Source organism: Rhipicephalus sanguineus, chromosome 2 (assembly GCF_013339695.2).
Source record: "Rhipicephalus sanguineus isolate Rsan-2018 chromosome 2, BIME_Rsan_1.4, whole genome shotgun sequence".
In the NCBI taxonomy this organism is placed as follows: domain Eukaryota; kingdom Metazoa; phylum Arthropoda; class Arachnida; order Ixodida; family Ixodidae; genus Rhipicephalus; species Rhipicephalus sanguineus.
Genome location: NC_051177.1, coordinates 125,036,637 through 125,054,452, shown reverse-complemented (window position 1 = coordinate 125,054,452; position 17,816 = coordinate 125,036,637). Strand labels below are relative to the sequence as shown.

Genomic DNA, 17,816 nt, shown 5'->3' with positions numbered 1-17,816 from the left:
ATACCGTGCGTGCCTAGCCTGCGAGTCTTGGGGCTCCGCATACAACAGAACCGTAAGAACACAGACACTATCGAATGCCTCAAGACCCACGCTACTCAAATAGGAAGGCTCATCGCCCGCATCACCAACAAGCACGTGGGAATGAAAGAGGACAACCTTTTACGGTTGGTACAAGCCTTTATTATCAGCCGCATCCTGTACGTCGCGCCCTTCCTATGACTCTCCAACGCCGAGAAACACAAGATTAATATAATTATCAAGAAAGCATACAAGCAAGCCCTGCACGTCCCTCAATCTACGGAGAATCAAAAGCTCATGGAATTAGGCCTACATAACACAATTGATGAGTTAACTGAGGCTCAGCGCATTTCACACTGCGAGCGGCTCTCGCAAACACAGACCGGGCGGCACATCCTCCGTACCCTTGACATTGAATACGTTACGCAGACCGGACCCAAGGTCCCATTGTCCAAGGACATCCGAGAAACGTTCCTGATTCCCCCCATCCCTCGCAATATGCACCCCGTCTACAACGCAGAACGGCGCGCCGACCGTGCTAAACATCTCAGCAAGAGTTACAAGGGGGCCGCGCATGTAGCTTACGTCGACGCAGCAGAGTACCCGCAACAACCGGCCATGGCGCTCGCTATCGTCACGGGACAGAATCTTGTAACTACCACCACCAGCTCCCTACTCACCACACAACCCGAAGAGGGCGAAGAAGCTGCCATCGCTTTAGCCTACCCGACGACTTCCGCCTCTTGCATTGTTAGTGACAGCAAGACAGCTATCCGCAACTTCACCAAGGGCCTCATTTCACCGCAAGCGAACCGCATACTTGCAAGCACATCCCCATAGGCGTGCGCAGGGGGGGGGGGGGGGGAGGGCAAGGGGGCGAGAAGGGGGGGGGGGCGCAAAGTCAGCCCTATACATTGTAGGGGGGGCGAGAAGAGGGGCGCAAAGGCAGCCGCATGCATTGACATAATAGGGAGGGGGGCGCTGCGACGAACCTTCGCCCCCCCTGAAGGGGAACCCTGCGCACGCTTATGCACATCCCCATCTCGTCGCCGCCAAGTTCATTTAATCTGGGCTCCGGGCCATTCGGGCCTTGCCGGGAACGAAGCCGCTAACGACGCTGCCCGAGAAATCGTCCACCGGGCGCGTCACCCATCATCAGAGAAGCTACCCTCCCGACAAGCCCAGCAGGCTGAGGACGAAGAAGTCGAGTCCTGGTGCGGCCACGCGAAAGAAAGAATGGTCACGTATGGTGAAATTCTCATGCATTACCGTAGGGCAAGATTGAAGTACCCACCCCCTGACAAGTCGCTAAATAAGCAGTAGTCGACAACATGGCGATTATTGCAGACGCGAACATTCCCTACACCCACGCTGTACAGTCGCATATACCCGGACGTTTACACACCACAGTGCAAAGCTTGCGGGATGGCTCGCGCCAACCTCGACCACATTATCTGGGCATGTCCTGCAGCGAAACACACCACCAAACACAGCAAGAACCCTAAACTTAAGATAACCACGCCCGAGCAGTAGGAGGCTATGCTGCTAAGCGCGTGCCCGGATGACCAACTCTGGGGCAGTCCGGCTGGCCGAAGACGCCGCCAAGACCCAAGGTCTGGCCGCCGCCTTAGGAAGGGGGGCTCCGGTAGGGCTAGTCTCCCGGCCCCCGCCTCCCTTGACCCCAGCAAGGACACAAATAAAGTTATGTCTCTCTCTATCTCTTTAGAATTGCTCCTCAATAAATGCTAAGCAAATTTTTTAATGTCAGATTACATTCCCCGACAAGGGCTCAAGTCTAGGCGGTCCGCTTTCTGTGGGTTATCGTGATCCCAATGTAATCGGTCAATACAATAAAAAAATAATAGAGGATGATACTGGCGATTTCTTTTTGCATGCTTCGGTCTTGCTTTTCCGATACTGTCGGAAATATTGGCCCCTCACGGGGGACTCGAAGCATATCTTTCATATATCTCAACCATATATCTACACATCGAAATTCAAACGAGGTTATTTTGGGGCAATGCACCTACGGCGTGCCTGCGGTTTACCTCGTACATATTGCTTGCCTTTAGAAATTCGCCCAACGAACTAAGGATTCTTCCGTCAACCTGGGTCCCAAATACTTTGCGAAAATTTGTCGCGTTGCAACCAGAGTCAGAATGGCCGAGTGGTCTAAGGCGCCAGACTCAAGGCACAGCCTTGCTCTCGACGAGGGCTTGGGAATTCTGGTCCACGAATGTGGGCGTGGGTTCGAATCCCACTTCCGACACGCATTTTTTTTTTTCGCGTTATTGCAAACGGTTTTTGTAGCGTTAGCTACACTTTCCTAGCCGGAGCCGATTTCACGTGGGTCATCATAAGCCGTGCTGCGCATGCGCGAGGATGAGTGCGGAGCCGGCATCTCACGCACTCTCCGCCACCGCCACGCGCTTACCGCGCGGGGCTCGCCGCTGCTGGTGGCGGAGAGCGGGAGGAGTGGCGTCGTAGCCGGGCAGACAGACTGGCGCCGGCGCGCGCGACTCGCCGCTGCTGCACTGCGCATTCGAGAGGGGTGACGTCGTAGCCATGGCGGCGCAGCTATTCGCCTTCGCTGTGCAGTCGCCGTCTGACAATGCGCTGGTGCCGCTTGATAGCGCCTCTGACTGTCGTTTGCGGGTGGGTAACGCCATGGAGAAGGAGAGCGCAAATGCTGCTCAACGGCGCAGAAGAGCCGAGAAGCTTATGTCATCGGATCCCGAAGTAGTTGCCTGGCAATTAGCGGTTCAGCGTATGAAAAATGAACAGAGGAAGGCTAAACGTGCTGCGGAGAGAGGAACGTCTAGCAAAGCGGTGTCGCCAGGATGCTGAGCGACGTGCCCGGCCACCTCTGCAGCAGCAACACCAAGACGCCGTCGATGACGTCAAGGCTCGCCGACCGACTGCCTATACTGTGAAACTTAGCGAAAGCGCCAGTGCGACTCGGACCTTCGAGACGGACTTCGTAAACAATCCGTTTGGATACGTGTGCGACGTGTGTGAAAGACTATGGCACATGAAAGATTTGACGCCGCCAACTAGTGCCATGCGTGAAACGTTGAGTTTAGTGGCGGCGCCTGAGTGGGGTGAAACCGTGGCGCGGGTTTGTACAACATGCAAGAATTTTCTCGTTAAGCAGAACATTCTGCTCTTTAGCGTTACCAATGGGTATCGTTACCCGGCCATGCCGCCAGGTCTACCGGTTCTGAACGATGTGGCCGAATGTGTATCATTGGAGCAGCAGTAAGCATGACAATCAAGCTAATCCTAGACAATCTGGAAAGCTCAGAATAATCAGCTGAACCTTTGCTAACGCTACGTATATCCTGGCATAGCCGAGCTAAGCTACTGCAATTTTTTTGTTACTGTCATTAAGAGCAATAGTAATACGTTTTTTGTTATAGGTTTTAGCGGGTATTCTACAATTCTACCAAGTGCTCGAATGACAGGTGAACTGCTGTTTACCTGTCTGTTATCACTTTGATGGCCTCATTTATACAAATATACAATGGCACTGGGTAACAAGGAGCTTTGAGCTACACCACATCTTTTCTTCCCCCACGACAATTATCCTAACAAAATACCAATCATTTTGCTAAACAAATAATCGCGTACTATGCTCACAAAGCATTGCGCCTGAATTTGGACGCGCTATAATTGTTTCCCACGATAATTTCCGACCCCTTTCAGGCGATGTTTTCGAACGATGACCCGAAGGTCGCGGCATCGAATCCCGGCTGCGGCGGCCACATTTCGATGGAGGTGAAATGCTAGACACCCGTGCACTTAGATTTAGGTGCACGTTAAAGAACCCCAGGCGGTCGAAATTTCTGGAGCGCTCCACTATGGCGTCCCTCATAATCATATCGTGGTTTTGGGACGCAAAATCCCAATAATCGTTGATATTATTGAAGGTTATCACGCAGCCGACGAGTCCGTTTGGGTCAAATGAAAGCAAGCTCCTACAAATATGCTATAAGAAAAGCCCGTTTTACTCAACAACGATCACTCGTGTTCCATAAATAGCAAATAACCAGCTATTGCATCGGTGTTGTGATCCCGCCGTCGCGTGATTCGAGTCCTTGGCATTCAAGAAGCAGTACATTTTAACACGAAAGTGTTTTATGCCGGGGTCCACCAAGTACTTCCGTTACCGGATATGACGTTAATCAAATGGACGCCAACAGGTGAGAACAACAGGTGGAGTGGGCATGGTCGAGCAGCAGCTATGCAGTCGACTAAGAACCCGTTTTTCTTCTACTCCAGTTGCTGACGATGCTGGCTTCCGCCCCCTGCCAAGAAGCTCAAACGGACGGCTTTCACCTACCTTCGAAGGGCGCTTCCAACTGGAACGACACGGCGAGGTTCTCCTCGTGGTGCCTCACGTCACGGGAGCAAGTTGTGCAAGGCGGACCGCCAACGCTTCTGCAGTCTTCTTCTTCGGCTTGGAATCATGCTTGGCAGTGCCCCGTGTTTGATAGCACAGCAAGCCTGCCTGTTGTCACTCCGATAATCTCCGAATTCTCATCAGCATCGTCATCACACAGCCACAAGTTTATAAGCGGCCGTCATCCCCCGCGCGACTTCAGTGGGCATGGTCGAGCAGCAGCTATGCAGTCGACTAAGAACCCGTTTTTTCTTCTACTCCAGGTTGGTAAATTTCATTCATGCCACTCTAAAAAGTCAAACAACCTGTGTCTGCTGCTTGTACCATGCCCAAGTGTACTTTACTTATGTATTTGCGAATGTTTTCATGTTGTGAAACTATTGCTTTTGAGTGGTGACGTCGAATCCAATCCAGGTCCCAATAATCCTTCTAGTCTTCCTGATGAGCTGGCTAAAGTCGTGAAGGCAATTAACGCGCACGTTGACGCACGCCATAACGAATTAAAAAAAGTTCTTGATGAAGTGAAGTCCAGTCAGGCGATTTTGGAGCAAACTGTGTCAGATATTAACTCAAGATTGGTTGCTGTAGAAGCTCGCGTAAATTCCTTGGACAAAATGCCTCCAAGTAACCTGCAGCAAACTATAACTGATACTGTTCGTGGGGCGAACGCTGAATTACGTTCACGTCTAGATGATTTCGAGGATAGGTCACGGCGAGAAAACCTTCTATTCTTCGGAATACCTGATGCTGCAGCCGAAACATGGTCGCATTCCGAAGATAAGGTTCGCGAGATTGTGTCCACTCTAGGTCTCCAACTGCCGACCGATGCCATTTCACGTGCGCACAGGCTTGGTTCATACGCAAATAAGAAGTGCCGTCCTGTAATTGTAAAGCTTTCTACTTTTAAGATTAAGGAAAGTATTATGGCAAACAAGGCCAAATTAAAAGGTACCGGTGTCAGCTTAAGTGAAGATTTTTGCAAAGAAACTAGGAACACGCGTAAAAAATTGTACGAGTACGGAAAGTCGACTGGTCAACAGTTTGCAGTGCGTTACAACAAGTTATTTATTAACAAAAAATGCTTCGTTTACTGCAGTCAGACCGACAGCGTTTGTGAACTTACCCGTGAATTCGCTTCTTCACTTTCGCCTTCAGGTACCAATATTCCTAACAGTGTTCTTCCCTCTTCCTAGCAATCCCAACCTACTAAACGTGCCGCAATACTTGAGCCAGTTTCAGTCTTGTTTACAAATATTAGAAGTGTGCTAAGCAAACGTGACGAGTTATCTTCTATAATTGATGACTGTTCTGCGGACATAGTAGTGTTAACAGAAACTTGGTTGTCAAGTAAAATTCGCAACACTGAGGTTTTACATTGCAAAAACGCCTACAATTTTTACAGATCTGATCGAATAACAAGAACAGGGGGCGGTGTTCTCATCGCGATATCAGATCAATTTTCCTCTCATATTGTTTCTATATGTTCGTCACTAGAGATCGTATGCGCGTGCGTTCGCTTTGCGTATCAGGAAGTGATTTTGTGTGTTTGCTACCATCCGCCTCACTGCCCCTCAGACTTTTGCGAAAACTTCCATGACTGTTTGCACGCAGTTTCTGTCAGATACCCAAATTCTCAAATATTTGTTATGGGTGATTTTAATTTCCCAGAAGTTACTTGGAGCAGTGAGAATGGAACGGCTAGCTGTCTTTCAGCGGAAGGTAATCGGTTTTTAAATATATGCAATGATTTTAATTTAACCCAAGTAATCCATGAACCCACGCGCATCACAGCATTTTCTTCCAATATACTTGATTTGGTTTTCACAACTAATCCTTCGGTCATTTCATCGATTCATTACCTACCCGGGCTTAGTGATCATCACATTGTACACTTCACCTGCGCAATGCAACCACAGCGTCCTACGCACGCAACTAAAGTTATAAAAGGTTATGCGAAAGCTGATTATGCATCTATATGTACCGAGTTAGAAGTTTTCACTGAAAAATACATTGCATGTGCTGCTGATAACACTGTAGAGGAGAACTGGGTATCGTTCAAAAATAAGTTTAATTCACTTATAGATCGTTATGTTCCTTTGCGAACTGTTCGAACGGCGTTTCGCTCTCCGTGGTTCACATCAGCACTTCTTCGCTTACGTAATAGAAAAAAGCGACTTTACCGCAGCGCTTCATCATCTGATACCACGGAGAGATGGGCGGCTTATCACAGCGCAACATTAGAGTACAAAAAAGCTTATGCAGTTGCTAAACATAGTTTCTTTAGCGATACCCTTCCTTCTCTTTTACAGTATAACCCTCGTAAGTTTTGGTGTATTGTAAATGGTCCGAAAAATAAGAACATTGATCTTTGTGACGAACTTGGTTTGGCGATTGCAAATGACAGGTGCTGCGAAGCTTTGCAAGACGTATTTAAAAACTCATTTTCTGTTGACATCTCCAATCATTTACCAATTCAAGCCGATCCTGGATATCCCCGAATGGAACCAATCATGATTGATCAATTGGGGATTTTTCACCTCATACTAAAAATGAAAGCCTCGGCACCTGGCATAGATGGAATCGCTCCCCAATTTCTGAAACAAACTGCCATTTATTGTTCAGTCATTTTTTCACAGCTCTTTTCACAGTCATTGCAAAACGCCTCATTGCCCAGTGACTGGAAGGCGGGGAAGGTGGTTCCTGTGCCTAAACCAGGTGACTCATCTAATCCTTCTAATTACAGGCCCATCACTTTGACTAGTATTCCATGTAAGCTTCTCGAACACATAATCTATTCTAACCTAATTATATTTCTCGAAGAAAATAACTTCTTTCATAACAGTCAGCATGGTTTTAGGAAACATTACTCATGTGAAACCCAACTACTTCTCTTCACCAACGACTTATTTTCAGCATCTGACACTGGCTCCATTATCGATTGCATTTTCCTTGATTTTCAAAAAGCTTTTGACACCATTTCTCACCGTTTACTCCTACTAAAACTAAGCATGCTAAATATTGACTCAAACATATTACGATGGATTGAATGCTTCTTATCTAACAGAACCCAACATGTAACAGCTAACGATCATGACTCACGCAATTGTTCAGTAACATCCGGTGTGCCGCAAGGTTCTGTCCTTGGACCCTTACTCTTTCTAATTTATATTAATGACCTTCCATCCAGCTTTACATCAACAATCAGGCTATTTGCCGACGATTGTGTCATCTACCGCATAATAACTAACTCTCATGATTCATCACTACTTCAATCTGATCTTGACAACATTACATCTTGGTGCTCACTCTGGTCAATGAAACTCAATATTAACAAATGTAAAATAATGAGGATCTCTCGAGGAAGTACTGACTGCACTAGCCCTGTTTATTCAATTTCTAATTTTCAGTTGTCGTCTGTCAATACTTACAAATATCTAGGTGTTCACATAGATAACAATTTAACATGGAATAATCATATCAGTTATGTGATTAACAATGCTAACCGCACTCTCGGCTTCTTGCGCCGTAACTTTTCATTAGCACCTGTTTCATTAAAACTTCTTCTTTACAAAACACTAGTCAGATCTAAACTCGAGTACGCCTCATCAATCTGGGATCCCCATTCTTGTTTACTTATTAATGCACTGGAAGCCATCCAAAATCGCTCAGCTCGCTTCATTGTCGCTAATTACTCCCGTACTGCTAGCATTTCATCAATTAAAACTTCTCTAGACCTTCCTACTCTAACAGGAGGAAGCAGGCCCGCCTATCTCTCTTCCACAAAATTTTTTTCATGAATCCTGAAATAAAACGCACATTGTTCTCGCCACCTTCTTACGTTTCATCTCGCATCGACCATAACTTCAAAGTCCATGTGCCATTCTGCCATACCAACATATACTTCCACTCCTTCGTGCCGAAGACTTCATCCGAATGGAACCACCTTCCTGCCTCCATCGCCAGCAACCCTGATCATGCATCATTCAAGACTGCCATCTCTAACCTGTAACCACTCCTCTCTGTAACGCCGCGATGGCATTGAGAGTATTTAAATAAATAAATAAAGAAAGAAAGAAAAAGAAACAAACAAAGCATCCGCCGCTGGGAATCGAACCCATTACGCTGCGGCCGCTACGGTAAGCGCCCGACGCTCAGCCAACTAAGCTAGCTTGGCAGATGCCGGATAGCTCATGAACGCGCCTTATATCTTTCACACATTCTCGCTCACACGGTGCTCTGTCGGCGGTGTAGATAGGCGGGGCAGAGCGGGGGCGGTGCCGCTCTCTGTGAGAGGTGAAAAGAAGCAATGCGTCACGATCGACACTTACTAGCGCTTAGCCCAACATGGCGCGCGATATCGGAGGTCATGGTTAAAGCGTCTCGATACCAGCGAGAGACACTGGCCGCGTTCGCGTCACCGAGGCACCCTGGACGCAGTTACGTGCTTTGCCCTTCGCTTCATGTAAGCGTGCGCCGGCACATCGGAGTAGTGCAGCTTCCACATGCACCAACGGGATTCCTCCGCCGCCCACTACTTCGATTGCGAGAGCACCGACTAACAAAACTGCTGCAATACGTGTTGCAGAAAGGACACGATTTGGACGGACGAATGTCGTGCCTTGGTGGAGCAAGACAGAGGCCAGCGGGACGCACGCGTTTGCGGCTCAAGCTAGGAACCTCTACGAACTAGGCGTCAACATGGGTGCATCCACGCCAGTCTGTGCTTATAGGTGCCAAGCACGAATAGACATTGTACAAGCTCTCATATATCACTACAGAATAAGCACTACTTCTGTGTAGACACGTTTCACTTTCGTGTTTTACCGATTCCTATGACGGAGGGATCAGCCAAATTTTATTTTAGATTGGTCCGCTCTGCCTCGGGAAAGATTTAAGAAGTGAACATATTATGAAGTAGGGCTCGCATTCCTAAATTGCTCTGATGTGAGCAGTAAAGTTAAGCCAGTCGTGACTCTATAAAGATAAAGTTGGATCGTATTAGCGAAGGTAACACGTCAACAGCGAAGCTTCAGAAATTCGACCCTGTTAAGAACCGTTAAGGGAAAAATTATAATCAGGTCAAAGGTGTCATTTCTACTTGGTAATAAGTGGTTGAATGGGAAAATTGTGCATGCAAAGAGGAAAAGAAGATGAACAGAATGTGGCACCAATACAAAGCAGAAAAGCAGCAAGAAAGTAACAGTTTAAAAAAATGCAAGACTACCTGTTATTCTTTTTGGTTAGTCTTGGCTTGTCACATATGTAACTCCCTTTACAGATGCTGGTTGACTCTCTTTTGGCGATCACTATAACATCTTTGGAGAGTCGTGGGAGGCACGACTCTCCAAAAGATAGTTAACGCGTATCTTTAAAAAGAGTTACATACGTGACTGGTCAAAACCATAGGTCGGCAATCTCACTCAGACTCAGATCGAGCCGTGATTGTGAGTCTGAATGGGTCCGGATGAGTAATATTTTGGTGAGCTTGAGTGGGAGTGGGTCCGGTTGTGAAAAATTTTAGTGAGTCCGTTTGAGAAAATGTTTTGTCAATCTCGGTCCTAGTGAGCCCTAAACGCAAAGTATATCGCTTGAGTTACCTGGAATGGAGTGCACTTTTTTGCCGACCTATAGTTCCATCTACTCCAGTACCGGCATGGGCGCGGCCAGCAACTGCAGTGGACCCCCCTTCGGGGGTTGTCTGATCGGGATTCTCCAGGACCAAATAAAGTTCATTTCGTCACCTTCATCATGTACTCAACTTCGGCATTATTATTAGCCTTACGTCGGCTCACGTTTATATTCACGCCCGCTCGGATATGTTTCAACGCACTAGCGCTCATGCCATGCGCAGGCTAAATATTTATTGACCAGAGGCGCCAGTTACGGAGGGAGTCTTGACTCCCCCTGCAAACGCTTTCACAGGAAGTTCCTGACAAAAATATACCGTGCGAGTCATCTCTCAATAAAACTGTCCTTAGTGGATTGCAACCACTGATAACTCGTGTTTGAAGGCACGAGAAGGACATTTATTATGCGAGATATTGATGTTAAACAGCATTGACGCCATAATCGAAAAAGGTAATTATACGCTAACGGACTCATGAGTCAACTCACTCAGACTCCGATGGAGCCGTGAGTCTGAGTGAGCTCGAGTGAGTAATATCTTGGTGAGCTTGAGTCCGAGTGAGTCCGGTTGTTCAAAATTTGAGTGAGTGTGAGCCCTAGTAAGGCAGTCCGACTGAGGAAAATTTTGGTGAGACTTAGTCCGAGTGAGCCCCAAGCGCAAAATATATTTATTGAGTGAGTCTGAGTAAGCTCCACGCTTTTTGCCGGCCTATGGTCAGGACTCACCAAAAAAAAAAGTAACATGTAATCTTTTTCTTCTTAAAGTGTGTATAGGAGGCTTGATATATATGGTAAAGCTTCGATCGCATTCGCAAATCCAGTAACTTTGCAATTCTTAGCATGGTAAGGCGTCGTCGCAAACAGAGTAGTAGTTCCAGTTACATTCTGTTAGGGTTTAGTTGATAACGGAAAATACCTTCGCGCCCTTCCAATTATTTCACCACCTTCTAAGTGGTGGAAAAGCAGTGGTTGGTAGATAGACTCAATTTTAAAAACTTGTTACACCTGATTACCTGTCTCACGGGGCCTCGTAACCTAATTCATTTTGATTAACGTACAAACATGCACCGCAACGTGCTTAGCAAACTCCACATATTGACAGCTCACGGCGTTCTTCGCAGTCAGCCTTCGAAAGCGTCCAATGGATAATCCGTAGCTTGACTGCTGGCATGTCGGTTATTACAAGAATATAATCCTGTCTTCAGGTGGTTCCAGAGCTTGTACAAGCGGTTTATATTCGCGGAAATGAACTATCTATTCACTTTACGTCCATGTTCCTGAGACGAGGCGATGTCTACCTAACGTCCTTGTGTCGGTCAGCAATCTCTTTTGCGGCGCAAGCTGTTATGAGCTCACAACAGCAGCCAATTTTTGTGACGTACTTGTCCGCCACCGGCGCAGCTGCCGCCGTTCTCAGTCTCAGCTATCTCTTACATTGAGAAAAAAAAAAAAAACGTGGTTAGATGTGAATTTGAAACCAGGCCTGCTATATTATTATGGTGCGGGCCGAGGTTTTATTCTTCTTTTTTTTCTTTCATACCTCACAATAAAGAACGTGTAGCAGGTAGGTGCTCTACCACAGAACTACGCCAGTGCTTGAAGATATTTCAGGGAAAGACCCTATACAAGCGTAATGTATGTCGAGTAAACATTATTAGATGTGATATTGCGTAGCGGAAGTGTAGAATCTACCACAGCAGATAGATTACCATCAGCTTCTGTAAGGGATGTATTTAGAAGACCACAGATTAGCTAGGACAGGAGGTCGCGGCTGTGGTGGTAGCCTGGCAAACATAGCAAATGCTCCCCCTGAGCCACTCGTGCGTTCATAGGACTTACGTTTGGCGCTGTAATGCTCCTTTGCATGTATTCGGGCGTCAATGCATAAAGAACGCTTCTTACGGCCTATTCCATGACCTCCGAACCATTGCAAGGCAATAGAGAAAGAGGAAAGAACGGCCCACCGTAAACAAGTTTCCAGGGCGCCATAAAAAATGAATTAAAATTTTGTTGCGCATATTGAGACATATATTTTCTTGTTTTCGGCAATATCCAGCCTGTCCTTGTCAAATGTCTTGTGGCAACGCGCCATATTGCGGAAAGGGCTTGAGGAAGCGTCTCGCATCGTGGCACAGATTTCAAAAAACTCCACTCGTGAAACGTAATCAAACAAAAAGAAAATTTTGAGGAGCCTGGCAGGACTCCAGAAACCCGTGCCCACTGTTTGTAAACACGACCCACCCTCGGCATGCCTCGAATGCGCTGAAGTGAGCTTTCATCTAGATATACGCTTTTATCTGTGGAAACGAATCTCTCTCCACACAACGCGTGGCCAGTGCTCCCGCGTCCCGAGCCGTCTTATTTTTTTGCTCCCGGCGACATCGCAGGAGGTCAACTGATTTACTTTGCATTCGTTTATGACGCCGGCCCGCTCATACCGCATTTCTTCTTTTCTAATGCGCGCTCCTTCCACTGAGAAGGTTACTTATTCTGGTACATGTCTTTCTGTCGAGCACAAAACCAAAACCGAAATATGAAGTGAAAAGACCTTGTCTCTGACATTATTGATTGCTGTATATTTTAGGATCATGAAGATTGCGTCTCAGCGCATGTGTGTCAGTGCTTCTTTATCCACCCAAAGCAGAAAAGAAATATGCTCAATTGCTGACAGTTGATGACTTCGAGGTGTTAACTCTGGGTCGCCGTCCTTGAGACATACAGTGTGTTCACGTGTATGCTCCTAAAGTTTCTGAAAAATAAGCACTTTTTACTTTCTGCTCGGTGATCTGCGTCTGTGCACATTTGCTACAGTTTGGTCCTCTTGCTGTTTTTGCCGACTACGTTCAAGTAGACTGAACTCTGAGAATAGCTGCTTCGACAGTCGCCACATTGCGTACCCATTCTGCAAGCTCGTTGCATGCCATTGTCCACAAGGCCTCTAAGACTCGCGATATCTGAAGTATCAAGGATGGTACGTAAGAGGGCGGGCCCTGATATGTTGATTATAATAAAGAATCCTCTACACAGCAAGGACGAGTGATAACCCGTCCACTGCGGCAGGGCAACTAATATTTTGTTTCTTGCGAGGGAGGAAAAAGAAATTGCAGCTTCTTTTAAAACTTGCGATTAATATATTTTGAGTAAAACGTCGAAGTTTTTATATATGGTATTATATGCGAAAACCCTGGAGTGCCTTGTAATCGATGGCATTGTAATTTTTATTTTGGAATCATAAAATAGCAAAGTGCATGCTTGGGCTAGTTGGTAATCCATTGATGATACTATAGCGCAAACTTCATAGACGAGGGACGAAAGAACACAACACACACAAGCGCTAAGTTCCAACTGAATTTTTATAAATATATGTATCAAACAATAAAAATTCAGTTGGAAGTTAGCGCTTGCGTGTGTGGTGTTCTTTCATCCCTCGTCTATGAAGTTTGGGCTATAGTAGCATCATAAAAAAGAGTAGGCGGGTCACAGGAAATCTACCGTCAGGATCGGAGTAGTGGCCCGCACAGGTAAGGCTAATATATAAAATATCGGCTGTATGTGACTAGTTGACTCATGCCCGTTTCAGAGAAAAGGCAAGTGTTAATGATCATAATCATCAATAACAACTACGAATTGCCTATAGTAAATATGGTAACTTGATCATGAATCGGTTGAGCTCAGGACGAAGAATAACATCGATCGTCTCATCTCATGTATACAGTAAGGAATGCCATCGTCATCTCTGACAATACATCAATGATACCCTCATGCCTGGTGGAACTAATGTAAAAACGTATTCTGAGAACTCGTACAGGTACACTGCTCCCTATAATCTTCTTCGGGAGTGTGATACATAACCTTGCTTCTGACTCCTCACACTGTATGTCATAACTCCTTCATAACTGTAGTCGGATACAACTGAAGTAGTCCGGAGTGGCCCTGCCAAGGCGACCGAAGCGCGGCAGCCGATCGCCTCCGCGACTAAAGAAATAGCCACTCTCATGTGCTAGGCAATGTTCTCCAGAATGACGTCATGAGCAGTCCGGCTCATGACGTCAGTCTGGAGTGCGCGCTTATTGGTGCAGGCTTATGTGCATCCGCCTTTGAGGGAGAGATGCCGTGAACATTTCAAGTTGTATCCGACAATAGTGAAGGAACTTTTGTGCTTTCTGAGTGCAATGGGCTTGGGCAAACACCTTTGACTAGAGGTGCAATCCCACACACGCGTCAACGCATCCACTGCTCATATCCTTCTTTCCTTCCTTCCTTTCTCTCCTCTTTCTATTCCCATTTCCCATTCCCCAGCCTAAGGTAGCGAATCAAATCTGTACGCTGATTATGAAATATCGAATTTTGTTCCACGGTTATGTTCGAACACATGGTGACCGCCTGGTGTGCCTCACGAAAAAACAGTCCCAGTTTCGCCGCAAGGGCGAAGCGATTAATGCGATAGCAAGAAACTAATGCTATTGGCCTCGAGGAGTTACGGAGTCGCCCTCTATCGGACGCGCCTCGATTGCGTGCTAGGCAGGATGCTGCCGGCGCGCGCCCCATAGGTTTTGCTGTCGGCGCTCTACAAAATCACCTCGCGGAAGCCCTCCGGTACACTTCTGCAGGTACTGTCGAAAAGAAATATGTTCTTTCCTGTCAAAATAATCATTTTCGACGAACTGAAAGCACAAGATAGTCTACAGTCGCTGTCTCTTTGCAGAAAACCGAGCAACCGCTTCACGCGGTCACCGCGTTGGAGACCCCTGAACCGGCTTCTTGCGTGAAAGGCAGTCACTCGCTGAGTGCAAACTATGTGAAATATCTCGTTAGAGTAGACTGCCTGTATAACCAAACGGAGCATAACAGAAAGAAGCCTCAAGCCAGCGATCGCACGGGTTCGCGACGACTGACGGTGCCTCTGCATGTATGAGAGTCTGCATGTATGTTCGTACTAATGGTTTCGCTTTTGCTACGAGCGCGTTTTGGCACCGCGCTGTGAACTTTAGGCCGAAAAATATGCGAATTTGTGAGTAAACAAACAACTACTGTTGCGCGGACGCTATCAGCGCAGTTCAAAAACAATTTCCTTACAACTGCGGCTTCGGTGCGCATGGCAGCTGCCGTCCCGACGATTCAGTGTTTTTTTTTCTTCTTTTTCGGTCTAAATTCGGGTACGTTTCAATGTCATTTGACAAGTTGTCTCGCACTGCGTATTGATCGGTCTTCTCAGCGGGCAAACGCCGCTGCTTCTGTTTCTTTATTCAGCGCATTCGTTTCGTTTGGTGCTCACACAAAACGTGAGCAAATGCGACGCCTTTTTTTAATGCTCCTTAATTATCGTAACGTTTGCATTCCAGTGAACCTGCCGCTCTCTGTGATCAACAAATTCATAGACCAAAGCTTCACCACTTCGAGATTGCTAGTGGAAGGAGAACCAGTCTACGAGACCGAGCATGTAGTAGCATGCGACGCCTAGGAAAAGAAAGAAAATACAGTAACGTTTGCCAGACTTGTTCTGCAAACGTCGGCTGTGAACTAGGACCCACATGAACTTGAAATAGCGGTGAATAAAACAGAAGGTATTGCAGCAACCAGCAGCCGCAAAACAGGATAGTAATTATTTGGCGTGTACCACAGCAATTTTGGCAGCAGTGTCGTGTCTAACGCCAACAGGGTGGCATCTTTCCCACGTAAATAAATGAGGCTCCAAGAAAATACATGGGGTTGGCCGGTGGGCCGATCATCGGTGGGCCGATCACGGAGGCAATGCAAAATTTATGTAGCTTATGAAGCAATACATGCCTCATCAAATGGGAAGGTTTCCCGTCGGCGTCCCGCGTCGGCGGCGTCAACACGAGTGATGCAAAAAATAATCGTCACGTGATTGTGTCACCATATGACGTCATCATGACGTCACAGATCGCCAAAAAATGTAGCGTCATTATGACGTCACATAATGTGACGTCACATGATGAGGTATTCACACGTCATGGTCGCTTTGCATTGCCTCCGTGATCGGTCACGGACGCCGTGCAAAACCGCGTTAGGTGCAGAACGCTTTTGGAGGGGGGCGCGGGAGAATCAGTACATCGACTGACAAAAGAATATGGATTTCGCCTTCTAGTCATCTTTAACGAATGCATAAGGGACCATGTGCGTTTTTTAATTCAACGTATCTAAACAATGACTTGCGCATCTGCAGACGATTTTGTGGACGCTGAGCACGGGGCCGACGATCAAGAGGTCGCATTGGAGGGTTCTGAGATGGCATCGCACGTGGTAAAAGGTAGCGCTTTTACCATCCTGTGGCAGATAAGCATCATTTGCCGGCGGGAAGCGCGCGCGAGCCATCGTCTCAGTGCGCGCTGTCTGCTACTCACCGAACATCGCAGGCCCGACGCAGTAACAAAAGTCATCGTCGCGGAAGTGCTTGTTGCACACAAGTCTCGTAGCGGATGGCTAATTGCCGGTTCTTAGCTTTACAACCCATGCTTCACGTTGTTTCTTGTCCCGCGGTTACCAGTGCAGACTGACACTGGGCTCCTTTGCGTAAGCGCGGCACTGCGGCACCGAGCGGTAGAGCCCCATGTTCGTCGCCTTCGGAGGCAGCCACTCTATTACTATGGTTTCAATCGAGTAGAAAATGAGAGAAAACTTCCGAATTTGAACAGACCGCAGCGCATGTGGGACTTGAAACTCGTTTTCAAAGCACGCGGCAGTGCTAGCAGTGCGCCACAAGCAGCCGACGCGGCCGCTGGGACCACGTGATCCTGCCAAGCACGTCACGCCGACGGTGGCGCCGGCGTTTCCAGTGGTGGGCCTCGAGGCCAATACGAAGTAAGGCTCGCCAATGGATACTCTCAGTTTGAACAGCGCTCCTGTTGCAAAGGCGGCCGAAGCAGCGAAGGAAACTAGCGTGCTTCAAGTGTCGAGCTGTGACACTTGATAGTTCGCACTCCTCTTCTGTTTGTTCGTTTAGCGGCGTCCCTTGAGCTCGAGTGACTTTCGTACGCTCTGTAACATGAGCGCGGACATCACGGTGAAAGCTCGAAACATCCCTCTTCCCCTCACCATGAGAAAACCGCGCGAGCAGACAGCGGAAGGGCAAGGTTCTCCCTGCTCAAATATAAGAAGAAGCGAGCGAGCGAGCCGACGCGCTCCTCGCGCCATGTCGCTGGTAATGACGAAACGCTTATAAGCGCCTGCCGTCTCCGAGTCCTGCCATCGGTAAAGGGTGTGTATATAACGCTCGCCGTTAGCTACCTGAAGGATCTGCGCTTTCTGGCTTAGTGGATAGCGCCTCGCGCTGCGGAACGATAGGTCGCTGGTTCGATTCCGCGCTTCGGAAGCTTTTTTCTGAATTCTTTTTCTTTGGGACTTTGATATATATATATATATATATATATATATATATATATATACGGTGCATGACGGCGGCGACGGCGACGGCACAATCCAGCCGAGACTGTCCATATAATTGCTATCGCAATAAAATGCTTCAGACAAGTGCCGTCTTTGTAGCTTACGCAAAGAAAGCGTTATTAAAGGCACACTAAAGGCAAATATTAGGTTGACGTTGATGGTTGAAATAGCGTTCCAGAAACCTCGTAGTGCTTGTTTCATGCCAAGGGAATGCTTATCTTGAAGGAAAATCACGTTTCAGTGGTCCGCATGGCGTCAGCGCACTTGAAATCACCCGCCTGAACGGGCCATCTGACGTAGCAGTTGCCATGCCCAAGGTTGCCGGCCTTCACTGCCCGGCCGCCGACGGTACGGTTTCTTTTGC

General features: G+C 47.4%; 1 non-coding gene across 1 annotated transcript; it reads left to right on the top strand.

Moving 5' to 3' along the window:
* The first annotated feature begins 2,171 nt into the window (after positions 1 to 2,171).
* Positions 2,172 to 2,287, top strand: Trnal-caa (transfer RNA leucine (anticodon CAA)). Its single transcript has 2 exons — positions 2,172 to 2,209; positions 2,242 to 2,287. It is a non-coding gene; the product is annotated as a tRNA-Leu (tRNA).
* The last annotated feature ends 15,529 nt before the right edge of the window (positions 2,288 to 17,816 follow it).